We start from the raw sequence: 13,965 nt of genomic DNA, 5'->3' as shown, positions 1-13,965 counted from the left end.
TTACAAATGTTTTGAAGGAAGTACCTATTTTAAATTTACACGAAAAATCTTAGCTACCCAGTAATTACTAACATGATAAAGAAAGCATTGATGTCTTGCCAAATAATTTAGCCAAATAGGATAATTAAAGATCAAAGCAAGAAAATCTCATTGCTAAAAGCAAATAAATATGGCAAGATAAGCTGCTAAAACATAAAGAGCTGCTCTCATCTAAAATGGCCGTTGTTTGTCATTCAATCTCATATAAAATTCCTAAAATCTGTCAGTGTAGTAGTTTCTAAGTGATATGTCAACAAATATATTCACTGAGAATACTTATTCTGCCTAGAGCCAATGTTTTTATAAAAACATCCTAAAGAGTCAACTGTTAAATCAATAAAATGAATGTTTTGAGCAGGTGTTTGGAATTGTGCTGATTTCTCCATATTTTCCAGTTTAATTTTCGCATTTGCTACTGAACTTCTGTAAGAAAAAAGAAACTGTACCTAGGAGTATTATGCTTTTCATAAATAAGAGGCCATGTATTAAACATATCTGTGCTAGTAAAGGAAGTTCATAAATCATTTCAATTTGCCTAAGTCCTTAACGTTTTTATTTTAACACACAATGGCTAAAATTCCAAGTGTTCATATAGAGTATTTTAAGTTATTTTTAAATAGCAGCAGGCATTTTAATTAGCGGGGTCTCTGAGCACAAATAATATAGAAAAATAAGGAATTAAGGCGGAATTGAGAATTCAGAGAAAAGCAAGTATTATCTCTTATCTCTTCACTCAAGACTTGTTTCTAGCAAATGAATCTGAAACATATAAATTGATGGGCCAGAATTTGAGCTTTAATATCTACTTGTCACACTGACAAGGGACATAAAATATATCAAGTTTTAGCCAGCACCAATATGGTAATTAGAATTCCCAGATATACCAATGTGCCTAAAATTTGGAAAGAAATAAAGAAATCCTAATTAAGTGCCCTGAAATTTATGTAATAAGCAGAGACCACTTTTAACACCAAAGCAAAGTTAATAAAATGAGAATTTTTCTGCACTGTGTGAAAAATAAAATCAGTATGTATTCTTATTTATCCAGTTACTAAATCTCACTAACATGATTTACAAAGCAAAAATAATGTGTAAAATAATTTTTATATTATTTAGCAACCCAAATGAAAGTGTTCTGGTAAGCAATCAACAAATTAAAACAATTAAAATATAAAATGATCTATCACTAACAACGATCATGACCATCTTAATGAGTGAGAGAAGTAGAAGGCTTGTCTATAATACAGGCATGAGTTGGGAAGAAGGAAGGGGAGAACATGGGTGGTGGGAATATTGCACTCTTGAAGGGGGGTGTTCTGTTTAGGACTGAAACCAAACTATAACCATGTTTGTAATCCTGGTGCTTAACTAAAGATTTTATATAAAAAAAAGTTTCTCTAATTCTATGCTAACCAAATAACATTCTGTTCAGTAGCTAAAAAAAAGATTTATAAACAAGGTTCACTTGGGGACAGAATATGGAGAAGTATGTTTATGTGCTTCTTTTTGTTAATGGGGGCTATACCCTTTGATACTAGATGTGTAGAGTCCAGAAGTTATGCTTAGTCATAGTTGGCCCAGCATGCAGACAATATGCTTTGCAGCGCTGGGGTCCTGAGATACCAGAGATCAATACAAGTCAGCTATCAGATCTATCACTCTGAGTCACATTCCCATTTACTTGCATTGATAAATATTTCCAAAATAGATGGCACATGTACCTGACATAGTAGGTAATCTCATATGACTGTAGATGCAATAGACAGATAAATGATTACCTTTATGTGTATTTTTCTGAGAAGTCGCAAGAATACCAAATATTTCTGTTAATCTAAGATTACATACCTTCTAACATAAGCAACTCTGTCAAGATTGTACAAACAGAAGGAATAAAAGAGACTTAACTATTTAATAATGTAATAATGTTCATGCACAAGGATGGTAAGTATAATGGCAAAAATAACAACTAATGCCTGTTCATCAGTATGAAAATAAATCTTAAACATTTGTATTATGAATCATATATATTATGCATATAAATTATACACATATATGTATGCATAATGCAAACATATATGAATATATACATGTGTGTTTATTCATATGTAAATGAATTGTTTGCATTATGAATTGTATTATCATGCTTAGCACAATGAATGAATCATTCTGTTAAATTCATGTATTGTTTATAATCACTCAAGAAAGTAATCTTTTTTATTTTAATTTTATTTATTTTTCAGGCAGCGCTCAGGGGTTACTCCTGGCTCTATGCTCAGAAATAGCTCTTTCCAGGCTCGGAGAGACCATATGGGATGCAGGTAATCGAACCACTGTCTTTCTGCATGCAGGATAAATGCCCTACCTCTATGTTATCTCTCCGACCCTATTTTTTAAAATTCCCTTATATTTAACCCTTTACTCTTACATATTTTTACACACAGGTTTTTAGAAACTTGGGGAGTGCTTGTCTTTATTTTTTGTTTTTGTTTTTTCGGGCCCCACCCATTTGATGCTCAGGGGTTACTCCTGGCTAAGCGCTCAGAAATTGCCCCTGGCTTGGGGAGACCATATGGGACTCCGGGGGATCTAACTGCAGTCCTTCCTTGGCTAGCGCTTGCAAGGCAGACACCTTACCTCTAGCGCCACCTCTCCAGCCCCGGGAGTGCTTGTCTTGCATGAAACCGACCTGGATTTAATTCTCAGCACAGCAAAGAATTCTTGAGACACGATCAGGAGTGATCCAAGAGCACAGAGCCAAGAATAAGTAGTAAGCAAAACTGCTTATGGCCTCAATCCCAACCAAACAAACAAAAAACAAAGAAGAGAACACTGTGACAAAACGAAACAAATTGAAATTGTTAGGTGTAGATAACAAATTTGGTGAGTTATGTGATACATAGAAAAGTCAATGGTATGGTGATGGGTAGAAATTAAACTTCTGGTAATAACTGTAAGATATATCTATCTTCTCTAGTAATGTTTTAGAACTAAAACATATGCTACTAACTAATGTTAAAGTAATGAAAATAAAAAATAATGAGATTACAAAAAGAGAGTAAAAGTAAAAAGTAAAGGTGACTAGCTAGGAATTTACTTCATTGTTTAGTTTCTGATTTGCTTTCTTATTAATCGATTTTATAGTAGAGGAATGAAACTTTCTGAATGGTAAAGCTACTTTCAAATAGTTTAAATAAGATCCTTTGAAAAGGTAGGAAGCACAGTCGTTTGAAGAAAAGAAATTCTGAACATATAATATTAAAATACGGGGCCGGAGAGATAGATAGCATGGAGGTAAGGCATTTGCCTTTCATGCAGAAGGACGGTGGTTCGAATCTCGGCATTCCATATGGTCCCCTGTGCCTGCCAGGGGCGATTTCTGAGCATAGAGCCAGGAGTAACCCCTGAATGCAGCCAGGTGTGACTCAAAAACCAAAACAAACAAAAAAATTAAAATACAACCTAAGTTTTAATTGGTTTAAGACTAAATATGCAATAAGATTAGTCTATCATAGACAAAGTAACTTCTTTTGAGATGTCTGCCTACAAAGGGAATTTTAGGCAAATCTTTTGATTAAAAGAAGTATTTTTGAGGAAAATTATCTTATTGAAGTATAAAGATTTTTTTCAATTATGGAGAGATACAAAAGGTTAAGATATATAATTGTTGCATAAATTTAATAGTAATGCTGCTGCCATAAATACGTCTCTATTTTGACATGCAATCTTGTATTTTCCTTTCAATAAGCAAGTAAAAGTAAAGGAGTGGAAAAGGTAATATTGCTTGCAACTAAATTGGATTTTCCACCAGAGAAACCTGTTTAGAAGCTATTCCAGAAAGCAAAATAGTATCCACAAAAGGCATTAATGAGTCTAAACTGGAAGAAAAAGCTTCTAACAATACAAAGGCTTGCAAAAACCTTTTTCAGAAGAAGCCAAAGGGAGTCTTTGAACTTTCTTTCTTTTTTTTTCCATGCTCACCTCCCAGCCAAGTATGAAGTTTGACGTTTTAGAGTAAGTGCTTTCGACTTACAATTCTTAATGATAATTTGAGAGCAAAGATCTCAGCAGCTCTGAGTGTAAAATGAATCCAACAGATCTGCCCTCAAACTGTGAGACATTGTAGAAATGAGATGTGACTACACTGTGAGTTTGCCTTTCCATGTTTTCAGCTGTGGATATCTTAAGATTGAGGTGAATGACAAAATTCAAGACAAATAAAAAATTAAATGAATTCTCTGGCTTTATCTTAGAAAGTTCTTTACTCCTGCCCACACATTTGATAAAATAATATTAATTCTCACTTATTTATTAAGAATCAAAAAAGAGCAATGAAACAGCAATGAAAACTCAAAGTTAGCCCCAAAACAGAGGAGTTGAAATGTGTATCTTTTCACAGCTTCTCTGTACCAGTAAATCAATTCAGCTACACGAATATGCCTGAAACACTAAAATGTGCAGCATAAGGGATGGAACATTTGGCGAATGACATCTGGAATGCTGTTAACCAGTGAAACAAATCCAGGTCCCTTCATGCATTTTCTCAAACCTATCACCAGGGTATCTGAGTGCTGAGCAGTCACTATTATACCAGTGGAAAGCTTGAGCTTTCTCGGCTTTAACTGATTCATTGAACTGTTGCTAAATGCTTTATGAAGGGGCTTCCATGTAAGAGCTTAATACTAAAACTATTTCCCGGTGGCATATCAGATTCATAAAGAAAACAAAAGTGACAAAATGCCCATTTCTGTGATGAGGGAGATTTTAATATATTAACATTTCCCTATGTGTTACACACAAAACAGATCATTTGGGGAATACTTAATCCCCCCAAATATGCATTTTTATCTTTAGTTACAATCTGGAAGGAATACTAAATCTAGTTCTATTTACATATTAATAATGCATATTGTTTGTATAAACAAAGTGTCTATATTAGGAGTATTTTAACTTAAATATCCTATTTTACTAAGTAATAATACTTTCAACAAGTTATGATTAGGCCATTCTTTGAAGATAAAAACTAGATATATATTTTCAGCAGAGCAGTTGGATAGGAGCTTTATTGCCCTTCTTATCTTCTTTCTACCTTTCTGATATTTTACCTTTGGACACTTCACTGTACTATGCAAAGCCCTTGTCATGTGTTTTACCCCAAAACACAAATATCTAGTGCAAAATGTTTTGAGGGAAACATATCATACATCTTTCATGGACAAGGTAATCAGGCAATGTATCTAGTTTAATTGACAGGTTATACCATTTTGAAGCTAAAAAAAAACACATTTTGCCAGTCCACTAATAAAAAAATAGCTCTATTGTTACATGTTACAGAATTAAGACCTATGTTCTTTTTTGGAGTCCGAATTTACATTCCTAGCTCAGAAATAAATGAAGGTATTTAAGCCTGTTTTTACTTGGTTACTGTGCATAGATTATAAATAAAAGTAATGCATCTCACAAAAATAAATAGCCCTAACAAGTGACTGTGAACATGACCCAAATTTTGATGCTGTTATATCTTTTTTCTATGTCATTGATTATCTGATTTTCTATGACCTTGGACATGTAACAGTAATCCTGAAAGCAAACTTTTTACAACAGCAAGAGTTTCCTCCACTCTGGCAATAGGTAATATTTTTGTTCTAGCTATTGGCATGCTCAGTAAAATAATTCCCTTTGGAGATTACAGCCCCTCTCAAAACCTGCTCTTTCAAACAACTCACCAAAAAGATTTGAAGATATTTAACACTTTTATGAGAACTTAAAAAAAGTTATTTCTGTGTATTAAACTTCGCTTCCATTCATTTTCTGGCATCTATCTATTCAATGGGGTAGAATACCTTTGAAATTTGGCATCCATAACATAAGCTTTCATGTGGTATACAAACCATTGTAAAACACTAGATATAGAATGTACTGGATATATAGTCCTCAACATGCTTTATTACAATTAACACTAATGGGCTCTGCCAGAAACCAAAACAAACTGATGAGCACAGAATAAGGAGATTAGATGTTGATAGTAAAAAAAATTCCCCTTACAAAACAGAAACCAACTATTTATCTTTAGAACTTGTGGCAATTTGTTTTTAAATTATTTCTGAGGAATATAGTACCTGCAATTTTTCAAGGTAAATGGCTAATAATCTATGCTGATGGAGAATAGGAAGAAGAGTTCAGAGGTCCTGTTGCTACTTAGACAAGTGAGGTGGAAACTAAAGAGACCAAAGTAAGGATGGAAGGAGAGGGAGAAAGGAAGGAGATGGAGAAAGAAGAAGGAAGTAGGGGAAGCAGGGTGGAGGGAGGGGGAAGGAGGGAAGCAGGAAGGAATAAAGGAAGTCATAAAGGAATGAAGGAAGGACACCAGTTCCTCATTGCTTATCCTTGACCCCCCATTCTCAATGACTAAACTAAACTCAAAACTAAAGTCATCTTTGTGTAACATAAAAAATATACCTTAGCGTAGCCCTACATAGTTTCGATATGCTTGAAAAGAGCACCATTTATAACATTAAAACTATTTTGAGGTTTATTTTAAAAAAGTTGGTTTCAATAAACTGCTTAATTAAGAAGTGCTAGAAAACACAGCTCTCATTCAATTATCAAGGGACTCAATGCCAAGGGACAATACTTGATTTTACATTTCATAGAGACATAATCCAAACATAACAATATTAACATTGTTTTAATATTTTAGGCTAAACTTTTAGAATAAGAACACTAAATAATAGGATGGCTGGAAGACCAATTTTGGCAATATCCCATTTGCCTTGGTTCCAGAGGTTGAACTGCTATGAAAAGTTATCGTAGCTTGCTCGAGGAACTAATTTTATAAATTCTTCTAACTCAAGTTAGGATTCACTGATCCTTTCAACAACCATGTATGCCTATCTATATTTGGAGGCATAATGAAAATAAAATAGACCAAATTTTAAGGATCTATAAATGGTATACTAGTGAAAAATACAGACAAAAGACAAGTAAATATGATTATCAAACATAAGTCCTACAAAGAAAATAAACATAGACACCAATGGAGTCAAATCAAGGCACCTTCATTGGTAAAGATGAACAGAAGATGGTCATTGGAGAGACAATACAACTCTGATCAATGAGGATTCTCTTCTTGGGCCTCATTCCATAACCTTGTCATTACCAATTTGCTAGTAAACAGGTCAAAAGCCACACAGGATCTGGTTATGGCAACAGATATGCCCTAAACTTTTGCTTTAGAAATAAGTTACTATGGGTTATGCAAATTCAAAATAAAATGAACATATGGTCTTTTTTATATATCATCAAGGAATAATGTCTCTAATATGACAAGAGGTATATTGCCAATACATTCACAATTCTATCTAGAGTACAGGCCTGTGTGGGGTGGGGAGGAAGGACACTTGGGATATTGGTCATTGTAATATTGCACTGGTGAAGAATTATATATATATATATATTAAAAATCAAAAAATAAAGAAAAGAAAATATAAGGCCTCCCAATTCTTACCACAGGTTGTGTTCTTTACACTGAGTGTATAGAAAGAGGAGGTATAGGAAATGCACCCCTTATACACCTCAACCCAGGCCCTTTGCCTGGTCTGTATTGTGAATTGGGGGACAAAAAATAGAAATAAGTTATTATGGGTTATGCAAATTCAAAATAAAATGAACATATAAGACCTCCAGTCTTAAAACGATACAAAATGGTCTTTTTATGTATCATCAAGGAATCATTTCTCTAATATGACAAGAAGTATATTGACAATAAATTCACAATTCTGTTTTCAATTAATGCAAGCTTATAATATTCTAAGCTGTTATTATATTTCAATTAATAACCTAGATGACTCATTGATGTAAATATGCTCCTAGTGGTGCTAAGCCATCATTAGTAAAATGGGTCTGAAGACATGACTATTTTATATGATAATGGAACTATGATTAAAAGGTACAATTAATCATTTTCTGCTACTAAATGATTTCTATGACAGTTTACTTATGCCTATATGAAACATTTGCTTCTTGCAGAAAGTCTATTTATATTTAATCTATTCAATAACAGGGGTGGAAATAGGGGCAAAAAAAAAAAACATCACACCAAACTAACTCCAAGATTTACAGAGAAACCCAAAGCAGATTTTTCAAGAATAAGAAAGGCCCCAAAGGTTAGGCCATTCTTGGTTCATGACATATGTTTTGTTAAAACAATAAAGCAACAAGGTTTAGTTATATAACTTAGTTACAGTAGTAGTTAGTTTACTTCTTCATGGACTTATCAAGTCTTTTACTTCTGAATTACTCTACCTGCTGATTCAAGCCACTCAAGGATCCTAAGCTGGGTAGAAAAAGCAGAATCAGATGACAGTTTTGCACCACCACTACTGCATATATTTAAGTTATGCAAAGAAAACTATCTGGAACTATCTGTGTTACTATCCTACTATTCTCTGCTACTACTCTACTATTGTAGAGTACTATATCTCTACTATATCTTGCCAATACTTATAATAATAAGCACAATTTTTCCTTTGCAAAACTGTCCCCTCTGATATATATTGTATATATGTTTATATATTGTATATATATTGAATATATACATATGCATGTATGAGGTAGTCAAACTAGGAGGGAGAATAGTACAAGTCATCAAAATACCCAAATAAGTATTGAACCAACTACTGCCCAATCAAGTTATTAATCCACATGTGAGTTCCCGAACCCATCAGAATACTTATACATTTCCTATAAACTATTATGCACAGTAGAGAATAAATATTAGGCCAGAGAGAGTACAAGAATTAAGGCACGTGCTTTGCATGCAGGAAACTCCAGTTTAATCCCTGGCATAAGAGAATTCCTGTAATATCATTGTGTGCATCATTAGAGATCCCCAAACACCTGGAAGATGGCTCTGATAATCTCTGGAACAATAGGACTTGAGTAATACCGTATCCTCTGTCCCTGAATTGAACCACTGGTGTACTTTGTTAATCACTGTTGTGAGGGATAGCTGGCCCTCCTGAGCACATGGGAACTACCAGAGGAAGAACAAGTGTCATTTAAAACCCATAGTTTGTTTGTGTTTATGATTTGTGTTTTTGTGGTCTTAGAAATGAACCAACAAGAATATCAACCACACAAAACTAAACTGAATACCATCTTTAACACCAAGTACCACCTCCCCTTTTGTCAACCCCTAGATTCACTTACTGGCAGAGATATAGTGTGCAAAAGCAACACATTATTCCTATTAAGCAAATAGTAGCATTAAAAATATATTGAGGTTTCCTTTTAATTGTTGCTTAGTAACCACCACAAGATTAGAACTATTTTCTGGTTTAAAAAAAAAACCACTACGAAAGAAATCTATCATTACAGTACTTAAAATTAAGAAAATGTTTTAAAATGGGTTGTTTAAATACTCAGTTGTTATAGTAGATTGACGTCAGAGACACATTCCAACATGTTTAAATAATACAAAAACCACAGATTTCTGACAAAAGTGAAAGTCCATTATTTTCCTATATTTTATAGTAGTGTACAGATTATAACTATCTCCTTGACAACAAAAATAATGCATAATATAATGTGCATTACTATGATATGAAATCCATTTGTTTCATACATATTTATATCTAAGGTACATAGACATAACTTTCAGATAGGGAACTAACTTTAGAGTGATTAAATTACATCTATACAAAGATCAGGAGATAGTACAATGACTGTGATTCATGTCTACAATGCACACAACCAAAGCTCAATTCCTTATAAATATTGAATTATAGGGGCTGGAGAGATGGCACAGCTGTAGGGCATTTGCCTTGCAAGTGGCTGACCGAGGATGAACCACAGTTCGATCCCAGCATCCCATATGGTTCCCAAACCAGGAGCAATTTCTGAGCACATTGCCAGGAGTAACCCCTGAGTGTCACCAGGTGTAGCCAAAAAATAAAAAAAATAATTGAATTATAGAATTATTCCTCCCATTTTGCAACAGTAGCCTATGGAACACTCAATCATTTTCATGTGCAGCCCTGGCAGTTTTGAGATCTACATGGTATGGATCTTAAGGCATCTAGATTGGCCAGGATTGTCTGGGTATACCTGACAGTGCAGGGCACAAACAGCTTTTTTATCCTCAGCCCCTTACATTAATCAGGCTTGCTAAGAATTGATGATGGAACCCAAGTACCTTCTGAGCACCTCTGAAAGCCATTCAGTTCTCCCACTTTGCCACATGCATCTCTATTTAAATATCTGCCATAATTAATAAATATTTATGTATAAAAAATTTATGATGTGGCAATGGTTTCACTCTGCATGTCAAAAGTAATCATTAGGTATTAGAGGCAGAAGTACTAGGTGGAGGGCAAAATGTTCTGAAAGGAAAATTCAGTGAATGATTGGTTATGCCTATCATGGGAGTACAATTCTATCATTACAGTACTTAAAATTAAGAAAATGTTTTAAAATGGGTTGTTTAAATACTCAGTTGTTATAGTAGATTGACGTCAGAGACACAATTCCAACATGTTTAAATAATACAAAAACACAGATTCTATGACAAAAGTGAAAGTCCATTATTTTCCTATATTTTATTGTATTATATATTTGTATTTATATATATTTTATATTTATTTATATTTATATTTATATATTATAGTATTACATATTTTATATTATATTATATATTTATAGTATTATATATTTTATAGTGGTCATAGGCACACTGAATCTTTTTAATCCCTTGCAAATGGAAATGTCTAGTTTCTCTATGAGCAGCTGCTTGACCTTTTTGAAGTCACAGTTTTCTGGTCTTGGACTACTCATCTTTAAAATGAGGGTTTTGATTAGATGACCTCTAAGGTCCTTTCCAGTCTGAACATTTTATGATATTCCGAGTTAAGACTAGTAATAGTATTTGCGATTAACAGACAAAGCAATTTGGTTTGTAGTCTGCCAGGTGCAAATGAACAGCAAAGAGAGCCTCGAGACGAAAATTTCTTTGTGTGTGTGTGATTTGGGGACCATACCTGGCTTTGCTAAGGGGTTATTGTTGGCTTCGAATTAAGACATTATTCCTGGAAGACTCAGGGGACTCTGTGGGATACTAGGGATAGAACTCAGTTGGCAAATGCCCTACCCACTGTGCTATTGTTTCAACTCCTCCAAGGAAAAACCCTTAAGAAATAATTAAAGGCCATACAACTGATTGGTCTTGGTACCCTCCATTATTTCCCCCTAAATTTGAGAGGTGGAGCAAGATGGTTCAGTAAAAATAATCCGACTTAAACACCAAATCCAAAGCCAACGACAAAAGAATTGATACCCAATCTACAACAAGCTAGACACAGAGGGGACCACTTATACTAGCAGCCCAGGGATACGGGATATGGGATGCAAGCTGGGAAAGGGGGTGGATGGAGGACAACTTTGATGATGGGAATCCCCTCATTCAATGTTAATATGTACCTAAAATATTACTGTGAAAGATATGTAATCCCCTTTGGTCAAAATAAAAATTATTATTATAAAAAAGAGGTAATTAAAGGCCAACCTTTGTGCTCCTCAATAGCAAACCTAGAACGGAGAATAATGTCTCAGATCTGAATATTAACCCTACTAATAATAAGCAGTTTATTATCTTGTCACGTATATTTTTGTGATATTATTATATAAAATATGACATGTCCACTATTTATTTTGTTTGTTTGTTTTGGGAATACATCCAAAGGTAGTTTGTTTCCAGGGCTCTTCCCTTGCTCTGTGCTCGGATATCAATCCTGGATGGCTCAGGACCATATGGAGTGACAGAGATTGAGCCTGGGTCAGTGGCATGCAAAGCAAGAGAGAGCCCTTCAAGTTCTATTATCACACTGGTACCATTCATTATTTTTAAGTAGGTGAATTTTATTTAAGTTCAATGTTTCATACACATATGAAACATATGTGCCTCATATGTGAGAATTTGTGCATCATCATATTTTTCCATCACAAAACTTTGAAAATAATCTGTCAACACAAGACTGTACAGATCATGTGGCACAGTAACTGAAATGTCAGAACTTCAAAAATATCTAGGATTTAGACTTTGGGACGACCTTGTCCTGAGACTAATTTTGACCTTACTTAATTCCTGAAACAGAATTATTTTCTCCTTTCGACCTGTTTTTCCTTGCAACTTCATTGCAGAAAATGTAATAGATCAGATCAACTTTAAATCAATGTCTGTAAAGGTTGGTGGGATTATTCTTGTTTGTTTTTTTGTTTTTGTTTTGTTTTGTTTTTGTATCATACCCAGTGTTATGCAGAAGTTCTATCTGGTTCTGCACTCTTAGATCTTACTCCTCTGTTCTTACTTCTTGACTCTCAGGGTTCACTCCTGTTGGTGTTGTGGAACCATATAAGGTCTGGGGATCAAATCCAACTTGACCAAATGCTAACTAAGTACTCCATCTGCTGTACTTTCACTATTACTATGTACTGCTGTACTTTCACAAATTACTATGATTGTGGAGGGGAGTGGGGAGAGTGGGAGAGGGAAATGAATAATATAAAAAGAAGATAATATAGAGAATAAAGGAGTAAGAAAGAACAGGAGGAGAAGAGAAATATATAGAAGAGAAGGTATAGGAAAAGGAGGAGGAAAAATAAAAGATTAAGATCAACAAAGATGAAAATAAAAAAGAAAGAATGAAAATATAGGAGTGAAGAATGAAGGGATGGAGGAACAAAAGGATCTGGTCACTAGTCTAAGCCTCCATATTGAAGCTAACCAGGCATTCTCTATTAGGTGACAGTATTCTGTTGACATATTCATATAAAATTCCGACAATTTAGGAAAGATAATTCTGAGAACAAATATTTTTTTCACAAAATATAATTACTGAACAACATACAAAATTCTAACATCTCCTTTATTTGGTTGCTATAAGTGAGTGACCATTGCTTCTTTATGAATTACAGTGTTATCCTCAGACTAATCTGCCTTCCCTGTACATCCCTGTAAATATAAAACTATAGAATTATTCCTCCCTTTTTGTAATAGCAACTTATCTAGAATGCATTACTTCTATGGACTATTTTTTCTCTTTGAATTTTTTTTATCTTAGGCAAAGTGAATTACAAATCTTTCACAGTAATATTTAAGGCACATAGTAGTAATGAATGAGGGGCAATTCCAACATCAGTGTTGTCCTCCCTCCACTCCTGTTCCCAGCATGCATCCCTCTTATCTCTCCTCTACAGCCTGTAATGCAGTGCATCTGTTCTCCCCATGTACAGCTTGATGTAGATTGGGAATCATTTCTGTTGTCATCGACTTTGGATTTTGTGTTCAAGTCTGATCATTTTTTATTTCCACCAAATGGACATACAACTTGTCTGATCTTAGTACCATCCATTTTAAATAACTACCAAGGTCCAGATTCTAACACTTCTACAAAAGCTCTTCATGTTTTGGGGAGGATTGCCCTCTCCTTTGTGCAACAAGTGGTAAAGCTAATGTGCTCAACTCCAGATGGTCTCTGGATAAAGGTTATTAAAATAGGTTTAAACTCATGTTTGCCCATTTTAATTGTTTTTCTATAATAGCCTTTATTGAAACTTTAGTTGTCCCTAAATTATGAACTTTCATAAGGCAGAAATATGTATGAGTTACATAAGGAAATGTATCTATAAACATATGTGTTTTGTTCATATAAGTTTCCTTTTAACAGACATACATATGCACTCATATCCAGTTTTCACGTTGTTTATAAACAATTATTTATCAATTCCAAGTGAGTAGAAGAGGTATTGTGCCTTTAGGACATAGTAAAAGTAAATCTTATTTAGAGCATATATGAATCTCTTCATTTTTGTAAAGGCCAAATCATTTTATTTATCTCAAGCCCTCTAGAAGTGCTACTTGATTAAAAAAAAAGT

The 13,965-nt window shown here is 34.1% G+C and overlaps 1 protein-coding gene and 1 non-coding gene across 2 annotated transcripts in view; one reads left to right on the top strand and one right to left on the bottom strand.

Moving 5' to 3' along the window:
* FHIT (fragile histidine triad diadenosine triphosphatase) overlaps positions 1-13,965 on the bottom strand; it is a 914,518-nt gene that overhangs the window by 451,863 nt on the left and 448,690 nt on the right. The window lies entirely within an intron of this gene.
* On the top strand, positions 7,527-7,659 carry LOC126014716 (small nucleolar RNA SNORA51). Its single transcript, XR_007497716.1, has one exon. It is a non-coding gene; the product is annotated as a small nucleolar RNA SNORA51 (small nucleolar RNA).

Source organism: Suncus etruscus, chromosome 7 (genome assembly GCF_024139225.1).
Source record: "Suncus etruscus isolate mSunEtr1 chromosome 7, mSunEtr1.pri.cur, whole genome shotgun sequence".
Classification (NCBI taxonomy): Eukaryota; Metazoa; Chordata; class Mammalia; order Eulipotyphla; family Soricidae; genus Suncus; species Suncus etruscus.
Note: the sequence above shows the minus strand (reverse complement) of the source record. Positions and strands in the feature narration are given on the sequence as shown.